This window comes from Myotis myotis, unplaced genomic scaffold, assembly GCF_014108235.1.
Source record: "Myotis myotis isolate mMyoMyo1 unplaced genomic scaffold, mMyoMyo1.p scaffold_m19_p_10, whole genome shotgun sequence".
NCBI classification, from domain to species: domain Eukaryota; kingdom Metazoa; phylum Chordata; class Mammalia; order Chiroptera; family Vespertilionidae; genus Myotis; species Myotis myotis.
The window spans coordinates 59,863,261-59,877,058 of record NW_023416314.1 but is presented as its reverse complement, the minus strand read 5'-3'; the positions used below and the strand labels follow the sequence as shown (position 1 = coordinate 59,877,058).

Sequence of the window (13,798 nt, the reverse complement as noted above, 5' to 3'; positions counted from 1 at the left end):
TTGCATATGATTACTTTATCTCAAGCCAGGAAAAGTCCCAATCAATATTTAAAAGGAAAAATCCTCATCATTAAGAATACTCTGGAAAATGTGAGATGATTATAATTTACATGATTATTTTTTAATATATCATGATTATGCCCTTGGAGATGTACTAACAATCAAGGATGTTTCCGTAGGAAAAAAGATCTATTCTTTCCAGTCAAGTGTAACACAAAACAAAAAGTGGGAGGCAAATGGGGATTTATGAAACTACAAGTGAACCCCATCATATGCCTTGGGTTAACAGGTGACTGGAGCCATCAATTTTCATTTTTAAAATTATAATGTATATTGCTCATCAAATATAATAGTAAATCACTCAGCACTACAATTGAAAAGGGAGTCAATTAGTTTTCTCTTCTCTTGGTCATTAACTTGACATAAGACCACTTTTTTAAAATTTGTACAAGTTGATAATAAAATAAGAAGACTGGACACATTTTTTTTTCATAATAAATGTATAAGAACAAATAAATCTCAATGTTTCAAAATAATCCTGTGTCTCATCTAAACATATGTTCAGATGTATATCTTATGCTCCAAACATACATGAAAACTCTTCATTTGAAATTACCTGATATAATTTATCTAAAAAGCCAAACCCATATTTGATACCAACAGTTTACTCTGGTAATTTCACTTATCACCTGTATGACCCGATCAAATCATTTTAACTCTCTGAGCTTCAATTGCTTCATCTAAGAAATGGGGATAAAATGCACCCCTATTTAAGCAGCTGGCTGGATAATGAACTGAGCGAGAATGGACCCAGTACTACCAGAGATTTCCATGACCCTTTTTGATCCCACAGGATCTGTAAAGGTTAGAACAAAAGGCATCTCAGGGAAAACTAAGTGTGGTAATTGGCTAGTGACAAGATACAGGGCTTCTGCATAGTTCTGGATGGCGTGTGTGTGTGTGTGTGGGGGGGGGGGGGGGGTGCCGGGAGCCGGTCCATGCTTGCTGTTTCAAGGGACCTGGCATATATGGCATACTGTTCTTAATATGTTTGCTCACCTTCTTGGCACTATGTGTTTTAACCAAGGTCTCTGAGAAAGGTTGTTTCCCCAGGTAGGGATTTTCCCCTGAAGTTAGGGAGGGAATAAAACCTCTTAACTAAGTGCCAGGCGGGTAATTAATCACTTTAACTATGAACAATCATGCTTAAGCTACATAATCTTTACTCCCTGGAATGGAGATAAGAAACGCTCTAACCTTTGTAATAGAGATTGATAGGATTGAATCAACTGGTATAAATACAGATGTAACAAGACAGCAAGACACAGAACTTAGAACACAGAACTTAGAACACAGAACTTAGAACACAGAACTTAGAACACAGAACTTAGAAGACAGAACCTACACAGAACCTACACACAGAACCTACATACAGAACCTACACAGAACCTAGAGACAGAACCAAGCAAGAGAACATGGCAAAAGATCCTGGACAGAAACTGGCCACAGAACCTAGAGACAGAACCTGGCTGAAGAACCTGGATAGAACATGGCAAGAGAACCTGACTAGAAGCTGGTGACTGAACTTGGCTGGAAAACCTAGTGAGGGAACATGGCTACAGAACCTGGCTGGAGAACCTGGAGAACCTGGCTGGAGAACCTAGCAAGACAACTGGACACAGAACCTGGCTGGAGATCCTGAACCAGAACTTCGCTGGAGATCCTGATCAGAACTTGTCTAGAGATCCTGGCTAGGCTGCTGATCAACTGAATGCTGTCTCCGTGTCATTCCTTCTTCGCCGACTCCGTCCACACCTTTGGGGACCCCTGGACCTGCTGGGGCTGGACCCTGGCAGGGGGTGGGGTGGTAGATAACTGAGACTGATGGCTTCTCAGCACAGGTAGCTGAGGCTCAGAATCAAAATGAAGATGACTTTTTAAAAAAATACACTAGCATTTAAAAGAATGGATTCATAACTATAATTCTCTAACTTGCCACCAATTAAATATAGTAGGTTCAGTGTACTATAGTAGGTGCTTAGTATATACTTAGTGATGATATATATATAAAAAAAATCAGCCTCCATGGTAATTATGATAAAGATAGCAACACTCATTTGTGCTTATGAATTCAGAAATGCTCATCAAGATATGACTTATTACCATAGAACCATGTAAAACAATTGCAATATGTCCAACTTTTGAGTCATTAAACATCAATGTAGTCCTAATATTACAAATTCATTAATGAACAGAACTTTTCCAGAACACTAATAGTGATCTGTAATTAATAGTGTCATATAACTAACTCTATATAGTATCATGTTTTTATTTGCTGATCAGCTGTCCTTTACATTTGAAATAGGAAAATGAACATTTATTATTTTAGGTTAGCTCTTTTAAGCAAATACAACTAAATGACATTTTATCCCCAATGGTCTTCTAAATACCATAGAAATGATTGGGTTCTACCAGGATGAGTCACACTTGCATAGTTGAGCTATAGTTGTGGATCTGATATGGACAAGGTACAGACACAGAATTTCAGAGTTCAAAAAGATATAACAGACTATTTATTCCACCCCCTCATCTTACTTATGAGGAGACCAAGGCCCGAGGAGGGTAGCTGATAGCTAGTTGAGGGCAAAGCTAATACTAAAACCTAGCTTCTGTGCTCTTCCTACTTCATCTCATAATACTCCCCCACTGATATTATATAATTGCACTGAAATAAAAAAATTGTTCTTTGAAAAGTATTTTTTCTTAGTATGAAGATAGATGTGGGAACTTTGCATCTTTTTAAAACATATTTTTGAATTATAGCTGACATATATTAGTGATTAGAGCCAGCCGTGGGCAAACTGGCCCGCGGGCCGGATCCAGCCCTTTGAAATGAATAAAACAAAAAAAAAAAAAAAAAAGACCGTACCCTTTTATGTAATGATGTTTACTTTGAATTTATTTTAGTTCACACAAACACTCCATCCATGCTTTTGTTCCAGCCCTCCGGTCCAGTTTAAGAACCCATTGTGACCCTCGAGTCAAAAAGTTTGCCCACCCCTGGATTAGACATTTATATACTTTATGAAGTGATCAACCCATATAAAAAATCCTAGTTTAATTCTATTATTATACATTGCTGTCTTTCTACAGTATACCTAGTACCACACTTTCATACCTCTCCTATGTGACAGACTTTAAGACTTAGCTAAAGATGATACTGAAAGCAGAGACTGACAGAAATCAAGCAATTTGCCCAAAATCATCCTGCACAGACTAGATAGATATTTTTTCCAATCCAACAGTTCTAATCACTGAAACTTTTACACTGGAATAACATTGCTACAATAGGACACAAAAACATTTTTAGCCATGAATAGTACGAGGGCAGATCTTCAAATTTCACTTTCCTAATGTTGATTAGTCATTTCCAATCTGTGTGAGATTTTTAATAGTAAGTTCTCATCTGAATTTGGAAACAATATGGTCTGGTTTCACTTTAAAATTTCTTCCTATGAATATTTTCTTTTCTGGAAATCACTCATTTTGATTTTTAGAATTAAAGTACTTTTGAAAATTTTAAAACTTCACCTATATGCAACTACTAGTTTCATTTTGAAATATAAAAATGTCTCAGCTCTTTACTTAACTTAGATATTTCCCCTGGGGTGATTAAATTAAAATGTATGGCATTAATTAATAATCTATATATTTACTGACCATTCAGTACAGCTTAGGATATGGAGGTAATACAAAGATATTACGTCATGGGCCTTCCCAGTTTGGTGAGGAAATTTAGACATGCACATAAATAACGACCAGTAAAAAGAAATCAACAATATAAGAAAGGCATATATGACATTTTATAAGACTAAAAACTAGATAATTTATTTTAACGAGTAGTGAGGTGAATAAATTAAAATAGGTTATAATTCAGCTGGGCCTTGCAGGCTGGACAGACTCGGGACTCATCCTTTCTTTTTACTCTCCATATCCAGTTACCAAGTATTGTTGATTTTACCATATAAATAGGTCTTAAATCTTTCCAATCCCATTTTTAATTCAGGTCCCCACATTCTGTGCTTTACTATTGCAATAGGCTCACAGCTCATGTCTATGCCTGTAATCTCACTTCTAATTCTTCTTGCTACCCTGCTAACAGTATGTCCTTTCTAAAATAAAACTATAGCATGTAATAATCCTATTTAAACTCCCTCACAGGCTTTTCAAAGCTACATAACAGAATCCCAACTAGTAGGCATAATGGATAACATTCTCCATATTCCGGCTACAGCATTTCTTTCCATCATCATCACTCACTACTCTCAGACATGAGTTTTACCACATTTTCTCTAGCCACACAGGAGTATGTGCTATTATCAAACATGCCAAACTGCCTTGTGCCTCTCTTCTTTTGTGTAACATTCTATCTTCCTCAAACTTTATTCTCAAATAATTATGAGACTCCTACTTTGTCCATCGCTCTATTCTAAGAGTTGGAAATAGTAGGCCAAAATAGAAATGGCTCCTACTTTCACTTCAGCCTGGAGGTCTTAGTATCTTTAATGCACAGCTCTTTCTTTCTAAAATACTCCTCTATCCTCTACAGTGGTTCACAACCTTCTGGCCCTTTAAATACAGTTCCTCATGTTGTGATCCAACCATAAAATTATTTTCGTTGCTACTTCATAACTGTAATGTTGCTACTGTTATGAATCGTAATGTAAATATCTGATATGCAGGATGGTCTCAGGCGACCCCTGTGAAAGGGTCGTTCAACCGCCAAAGGGGTCGCGACCTACAGGTTGAGAACCACTGCAAGATGCCCTAAACATCTGTGTCCCTGCTGCCAAAAAATACATGACACATAGAATGTAGTTAATAAGTAGCTAGTGAATAAATAAGTAAATAAAAACAGACTTAAACCTTAGCAAAGGCATAGGAATAGGAAAGGATATGTCATGTATAGGGAGGGCCAGTTGGACTGAAGTCCAGGATTTATTTAAATAAGACAGTGGGAAGGAGAAAAGATAAACAGGGAAAACTTATCATTTTCTATGTGCCAGATATAGTGCTATTTCTTGTGATATGCTCCCTATTTTAATCCTCATTGTAGCCCTGTGAGATAGACAAACTAGAAAATAATGCTGGAATGATAGTGTGAAGTCAAACTGTAGCAGTCCTAAAAGGCCAGGATGAGTAATTGGCAGCCTATTTGCTAGATAATATACAGACTTCTTTTCTTAAGTACAAAAATAATTTAACCGCCCACAGTGTTAGACAGATGGTAGGGTGTGAGAACACAGTGGTGACCTGGTGTAGTGCACTCAAGTAAGAGGACACAAAGGCCTGAACTGGCAACCTGAATGGTGAGCAATGACAACAATAACAATGTAGGGTACAATTACTGAGTGCTTATTTCACATCAAATGTAATGCTAACATTTTATCTGCATCATTCATTCATTTTTTGAATAGCAATAAACACACACACACATGCACGCACATACATGTGCACATACAGTTAACTGAATGTGATTCTCAAAACCATACTGTGAGGTGCGTTACTATTTTATTTTACAGAGGAGAAAGGGTAGGTTTAGGGAGGATTAGGTAAATTGTCTGAAGCATAGCTAATAAATGGTGGAGGCAGACTTTAAAAACAATTCTGTCTCCTGAATATGTACTACTTTGCTTTTTCTTATAGACGTAGAATAGACTAATTAAATGTGGTGAGTGGAGAAGTGAGAGAAATAAAGAATAATCACAAAGCATGCTATCTGGGTGACTAAGATAACATTTATGGTGCAATTATTATGTGCCAGCACACTATCCTATATATTAAAAGGGTAATATGCAAATTGATCAAACAGCAGAACGACCAAAATGCCTGTGGCCCCTCCCTGCCGGCAGCCCTGCTCCTGAGAGGGCCCACCCACACCGATCAGCAGAGGGGCCGTACAGCAAACCGCCTGTGGGCCCTTGCCTTGGCTGGCCTAGCCCCGATTGTCCCCATCAGGCAGGCCGGCTGGACCCCACCAGTGCACAAATTCGTGCACTGGGCCTCTAGTAACTCATGTAATAGCCTGTATGATAGATAAAATAATACCATTTTACAGATGAGTATAGTCAAGCCATTTACTTAGGAAAACATGAATTGGTGGTAAAATTAGAGATAAAGGTAAAAATTAGATAAGCATTTCTTTTCTCTCCCTTTCACACTGCCCTGCCAACACCCCCCCCCCCTTCCAAAATAGTGTTAGGAAGGCAAGAAACAATGTCATACTCCAAAAGAGAAAAAACTGAAAGTATGAGAAGACACAGGCAGCTTGATAGGGAGAACAAAGAGATTTAAAATTTTCATGTGGGAATAAAATAACTCTTTGTAGTAAACTTGAAACAGTGAAGTGAGGGACATTACTGAACAAAGATTTTGAAAAGAATAATAGCTAAAAAAAATTAAATCCACAAATGTTATGCCATTAATCTATAGTGGGAGCAAGAAGTTTGGTTTCGAAAAATGTTTAAAGAACATTAAGTTCTAATCTTGTGTTTAAAATCTCATATTAATAAAAAACATTATATAATAAACACTAAGATAAATAATATTCATTACAAATACATATTATATTATGCCACCTTTGGGATTATTGTGGTACACATTTACCAAAGGCAGGCGGGGGGGGGGGTGGTTTTAAAGGGGTTTTGATGTAATTGCTGAGGCAAATGTTAGCAGAGGCAGATAGTTACTAAAACATAATATGATATAATATATATGATGATGATATGCTGTAATGAATATTTTGACAAAAAACTTACTAGAGATATCTGTTTTATAATCACTGAAATGTTTATAATGCTAAGGCAGGTTATTGTTCTACCACTGTGTACTTAATCACTCGGGACTACATCAATGACTTTCTCTCAGGCTTTACTTATCTTTTCTGCCTAATCTATTGACAAGTAAACATTTGTCACACTGATGCATTTGTAGACCTGAAATAAATTAGAACATATAACTGTGAACATAGAAAGTCATCAACCTTATAGTCAGCTAACATCCTGAGCAAACATTTTAATCTACGAAACCCACTTATTACTCCCTTGTCAAGGTCCGTTGAGTATCTGCCTGCTACGTGCTTATTTTGTTTAATTTGTAACTATTACATGGGTTTATGTAAAAGGAAAAAATCTAAAAAGAGCATAAAAGTTATATCACAAACAAAATAATGCATTGCAATAGATTTATCTCTTTTCCCACTTTATCAAGAGTATGATGTTACTATGACTCATTCTCCTAAATTCTGCAAACATTTCATCTTATAGTTTAAATTCTATCCTATTTACAAAAGAAATCTTTACTTGTCATAACAGAACTCATTTTTAATCTTCTTTATAAAATATGTCCTTCAATTATATTGAATTAAATGATTGCAGTAGTCATCCTTCTTGGCGATGAGTAACTTTTATCTGTACCACGGGATGAATTTCAATCAGAAGTCCCAGCCATGTACAGTGACTGACATTTGATCAGCTTGCAGATGCAATGGATGAATTAACACAAATACCTAAAAATACTATGGCATGGCTGATTTCAACAAGCTTAATTTCACAGAGATCTCTTGTGAGATAACGCCAATATGTCAACATATTTTTAAATAAGAAAATTAGTTTTTATCTGCACCTTCAAGAAATTAGTACAATATATTCTGCACATACTTTCCCATAAACACATTATATAACTACTGAACATGCTAAGTAGGTATTTTCTTCCAAAAATTATCAAACATATAGTTTATAGTAGTTGAAAAAGAATGTGAAAATAATGCAATACCAAGCTCTTTAATCAATTTGTTCGGCAAATGTTCTTTGCAAAAAATAATAGGGGGGGAGGGGAGATGTATGGCACAAGTCGTTTTGCTAATGTCAGTCTCAACATGGTTCTAATGTTAAATTCTTATGAGCATTAAAATAAAACCAATGATGGTAAAATTTTCCATTACTTGGCCTTCAAATAACATCATTTCTATGAAAATCATGACAATTATGTGCATACAAGGGCAGGCAGGCGAGTAAGAACTTCCATATTCTTTACCTTGTTTGAACATGCAATTCAAGTTTGGACAAGTTTCAGACTCAGAATAGGAAACACTACATCACCATAAAACCTTTGTGTGAAAATGTTAGAAAGTAAAATTTAAGATGTGAAAAAGTTTCATAGGCAAGTAAGAGGAAAAATAATTAAGAAAGTATCTTTAAAATTATTCAAAATAACTAGAAGAGGCGGGTCCAATGAAATAACTAAATATTTTTACAACAAACTGCTTTGTGACTTTCAAGTATCCTATATAATAAAAGAGAAACATGCAAATTAACTGTCCCTCCACTATGAACAAGCCATGCCCACCAGCCAATCAGGAGCGAGTATGCAAATTAACCCAACTAAGATGGCGGCAGCCACAGAGCTGGAGCGAGCAGGAGGCTTGGGTTGCCCCCGGTGATGGAGGAAGCCAAGCTTCCCATCTGCCCTGGCCAGCCCTGGGCTATGCTCAAGGCTACAAAGTATCAATTATAGAAGACAAATAAAGCCCGGGGGGCGGGGGGAGGAGAGGACAGGAGCTTGGGTTGCCGGGGGTGGGGGGTTGGGCGCCATGGCCAGCCTGAAAATGGCCCTCAGCCCCTCACCCAGGCTGGTCAGGCACCACAGTGGGACCCCCACCCTGATCCGGGACACCCTTCAGGACAAACCAGCCGGCCCCCACCCATGCACCAGGCCTCTATCCTATCTAATAAAACAGAAACATGGTAATTACCCATACGTCCGCTACCCTTCCCATTGGCTAATCAGGGCGATATGCAAATTAACTTCCAGCCAAGATGGCAGCCGGCAGCCAGGCAGCTTGAAACTAACATGAGGCTTGCTTGCTTCAGTGACAGAGGACTCCAACATTCCCCACCTGCCTTGCTGGCCTCTGAGCCTGCAGTTTAAGAAACATTGTAACGAATATAGAAGCTAAACAAATACCCAGAAACCTGCTTTCAGTGAGCCGGGATCTCAGAGATGGAGTTGATACAGAGTTTCGATTATAGAACCGAAACAAACCAGATACCTGCTTTCAGGAGTGGAGGTCTAAGAGCTGGAGCCGCAGAGCTAAAGCTGGCCCAGAATTTAAAAAAAATGAAAAAAAGGAGCGGTTGGGAGCTTCCGTCACCCGCCAGCCTGAAAACAGCCCTCAGCCCCTCACCCAGACTGGCCAGGCACTCCAGTGGGGACCCCCACCCTGAAGGGTGTGTGACCAGCTGCAAACAGCCATCATCCCCTCATCCAGGCTGACCAGGCACCCCAGTGGGGACTCCCACCCTGATCCAGGACACCCTTCAGGGCAAACCAGCCGGCCCCCACACATGCACCAGGCCTCTATCCTATATAGTAAAAGGGTAATATGCCTCCCAGCACCGGGATCAGCGGAGCTGCAAGGCCTCCCGGCACCGGGACCAGTATGACAGGGCGCAGCGCCCAAACCCCATGATCTCCCTGTGGCACTGCGTGTGACGGGGCGGGGCCATAACCTCCCTATCCACCCTGCTCTGTTCGTGACATGGGGAAGGTGCCCCAACGCCCTGATCAGCCCTGCTTTGTGCCTGATAGGGGGGAGCTCCCCAACCCCCTGATCGGTCCTGCTCTGTTAGTGACAGGGTGCGGCGCCCCAACCCCCACGCCCCCACGGGCCCTGCTCTGTGTGTGACAGGGTAGAGCCATAACCTCCCCATTGGCCCTGCCCTGAGTATGACAGTGGCGGCACCCCAACCCCCTGATCGGCCCTGCTCTGTGGGTGATAAGAGGGCGGCGCCCCAACAGCGCCCACCCCCCACGGGCCCTGCTCTGTGTGTGACGGGGTAGAGCCATAACCTCCCCATCGGCCCTGCCCTGAGTGTGACAGGGTGCGGCACCCCAACTCCCTGATCTGCCTTGCTCTGTGTGCTCTGTGTGCTCTGTGTGTGACAGGAGGCAGTGCCCCAACTCCCCTATCGGCCCTACTCTGTGAGTGACGGAGGAGCTCCTAAACTCCCTGATCGGCCCTGCCCTGAGTGTGACAGTGGTGGCGCCCCAACCCCCTGATCGTCCCTGCTCTGTGTGTGACAGGGTTTGGAGCCCCAACCCCCCTGATGGGCCCTGCTCTGTGAGTGACAGGGGGGAACTCCCAACCCCCTGATGGGCTCTGCTCTGTGAGTGACAGGGGGCAGCGCCCCAACCCCCTGATTGGCCCTGCTCTGTGCGTGACAGGGGGTGGCGCTGCAACCTCCCCATCGACCCTGCCTTGAGTGTGACGGGGCAGTGCCCCAACCCCCAATCGGCCCTACCCTGAGCTTGACTGAGGGTGGCATTGCAACCTCCTGATCTGCCCTGCTCTGTGCATGACAGGGGGCGGTGCCCCAGCTCCCCAATCAGCCCTGCTCTGAGCCTGACCAGGGGCTGCACCTAGGGATTGGGCCTGCCCTCTGCCACCCGGGAGCAGGCCTAAGCCAGCAGGTCGTTATCTCCCGAGTGGCCCAGACTGCAAGAGGGCACAGGCCGGGCTGAGGGATCCCTCCTCCCCCCTGAGTGCACAAATTTTTGTGCACCGGGCCTCTAGTTTTATAAAGTAAAAGACAAGAGACAAATGATGAAGCAGGTTGTAAAAGAAAGAGACTGAGGTAAAAACCTCTGCTGTCTGGTCCAGAATTTATTATTGAATTGTCATAAAAGTTGAGTAAGTTATTAAAGTATTCTGAATCTCAATTTCTCATGTATAAGTAAAGACAAATACACTGTTCTAGTCCACATCACCAGGTTATAGGGATATGAAAAATAAGACAATATGCAGGAAGAAAAATAAAGAGTGCTCTAGAAATATTACTAATAAAACTCAGTTAAATTAATAAATAATTATTTATAAAACACCTAAATTTCATAATAATTTAGACTAGACACAAAAGTATTTCTCATATAAAAAATTTCAGGGCTTATAAACTTGAAGAAAGACTAACAAAACCTTTATAAAAGGAGCTTCTCAACCATGTAAAACTTCTACAGGGAGAAATTTCACTTATTTTCAAATGCAATAAAAATCATCAATGGCATATCTGATATAAGACAATTCCATAATTAGTCTGACTTTGCTATGTCTTAAAACTAAGAAAACATCTTTGAATTATCTTTTAATTCATCCCAAATTGAAAAAAATGCCACTTACAACATGATCTTTTAAATAATCTTTCAAGACACATTTTAGAATGTAAATATTATTACTTTTTTCCAATAGAAATAGCTTTAAAGAACTTTATTATTTCCCCTTAAATTTTTATCACCCTACTAATCATGTTTTCAAGTATGTAAACAACTCCACATAGGAACAATGAAGTTGACAGTGGGACTAACTTAACTACTCTGTTATTCTGCCATATTATTAGGAGCAAAGCATCTATAAATTTACAATTTTCAACTGACTAGGAAGAATTTATTCAACTTTCAAAGTGGTAGTTGACTCAAAGGAAAAAATATTCATACTAAAGTCAATTAGCTAATTATCTTGACAGTAACGTAAAAATTATGCATTTGTATACATTCTGTATGGAGAATACAATTTTGAATATAAATTCTGTATGGACATACAAATTATAAAATATACTCTTAGTATCCTAATGGAAACTTGGAAAGTCCATTTGGAGAGAGCAAACATACATCAAAAAATGATAAAATTCACAAAGAAAACTCCAAACATGCCAAATGCCATTACATGATAATGTTAATAATGAGTAAACTGTTTTATGGAAGGAAATAATATTCTATGCAGGTATAGTCTGAAAAGTCTCTTTTATCAAAGAAGATGACCCTGAGTGAAACCTGGATTATAACTAATTACAACAGAAGAAATAAATCTAAAGGCAAAGATACTTATTCTTAAATCATTAATTGACTTAATTGTATGCTATACAAAATTTGTAATAAGAAATAAACCAGGTGGACATTCCAGTAAACTGGGATCTTAAGCCAGCCAATGAAATGACATTTCAATTTTTCATTTTTATTTTTTATTATTATTTTGTAAGCTTTTATTTATTTATTTATTTATTTATTTATTTATTTATTTTGCTTTTTGCTTTGTTCTTCTTTTTTTGGTTTCTCCTTTATTCCCGACTTCTTTCACATTATTTTTTCAACCACGTGAGCAGCAGACACGTGAGCGGCGTGCTCTTGTCCAGGGAGCATCAGCCCCGTGAGCAACCTGCCTCGAGCCTAAGAGCAGCAGCCTCATGTGTCCTGCCCCTGTCCAAGGAGCAGCAGCTGTGTGAGCAGCCCACTTCCCCGTCCGAGGAGCAGCAGCCGCACAAGGAGTCTTCCTACGTCTGAGGAGCAGCAGCCCTGCATAGCCTGCCCCCATCCAAGGAACAGCAGCTGTGCACACCCTGCACTAGTCCGAGGAGCAACAGCTGCACAAGCATCTTGCCCTTGTCCAAGCAGCAGCAGCCGCACGAGCAGCCTGCCAAATCCGAGGAGCAGCAGTTCTGTGAGCGGCCGGGCCCCATTCAAGGAGCAGCAGCAGCCCACCCTGGTCCGAGGAGCAGCAGCCACACGAGCAGACCGCCCACGTCCTAGGAGCGGCAGCCCTGCGCAGCACGCACTGGTCCAAGGAGCAGAGCCACGTCCCCGTCGGAGGAGGAGCAGCCACGCGTGCAGCTCACTCCCGTCCAAAGAGCAGCAGCCGCTCAAGAAGCCCACTGCCGGGAGCTGGTCCATGCTTGCTGTTTCAAGGGACCGGCATATATGGCATACTGTTCTTAATATGTTTGCTCACCTTCTTGGCACTATGTGTTTTAACCAAGGTCTCTGAGAAAGGTTGTTTCCCCAGGTAGGGATTTTCCCCTGAAGTTAGGGAGGGAATAAAACCTCTTAACTAAGTGCCAGGTGGGTAATTAATCACTTTAACTACGAACAATCGTGCTTAAGCTACATAATCTTTACTCCCTGGAATGAAGATAAGAAACGCCCTAACCTTTGTAATAGAGATTGATAGGATTGAATCAACTGGTATAAATACAGATGCAGCAAGACAGCATGAGCCAGAACTCAGAACACAGAATGAAGAAGACAGAACTAGAGACACAGAACTTAGAACACAGAACTTAGAATACAGAACTTAGAACACAGAACTTAGAATACACAGAACTTAGAATACGGAACCAAGAGAGACGGAACCTAGGCACAGAACCTACACAGAACGTTCTCTAGAGACAGAAGAACTTCGCTGGAGAGAACATGGCAAAAGATCCTGGACAGAAACTGGCCTCAGAACCTAGAGACAGAACCTAGCGAGAGAACATGGCAAAAGATCCTGGACTGAACCTGACTACAGAAACTGGCAAGAGAACCTGACTAAGAACCTGGTGACTGAACCTGGCTGGAGAACCTGGACAGAACCTGGCTGGAGATCCTAACCAGAACCTCTCTGGAGATCCAGACCAGAACTTGGCTGGAGATCCTGGCTAGAGATCCTGGCTAGGCTGCTGATCAACTGAACGCTGTCTCTATGTCATTCCTTCTTCGCCGACTCCATCCACACCTTTGGGGACCCCTGGACCCGCTGGGGTTGGACCCCCGCAGCCCACCCCCGTCTGAGGAGCAGCAGACTTGCAATCAACCTGTCCAAGTCCTAGGAGCAATAGCCCCACAAGCAGCCCACCACATCAGAGGAACAACAGCAGCGTGCAGCCAGCTTCCATCCAAGGATCAGCAGCCACATGAGCAGTCCGCCCCAGTT

General features: G+C 41.1%; 1 protein-coding gene across 2 annotated transcripts in view; it reads right to left on the bottom strand.

Annotated features, from left to right (window-relative positions):
- The window catches only part of METTL15 (methyltransferase like 15), a 194,845-nt gene that overhangs the window by 99,734 nt on the left and 81,313 nt on the right, over window positions 1-13,798 (bottom strand). The gene's annotated exons all lie outside the window — the stretch shown is intronic.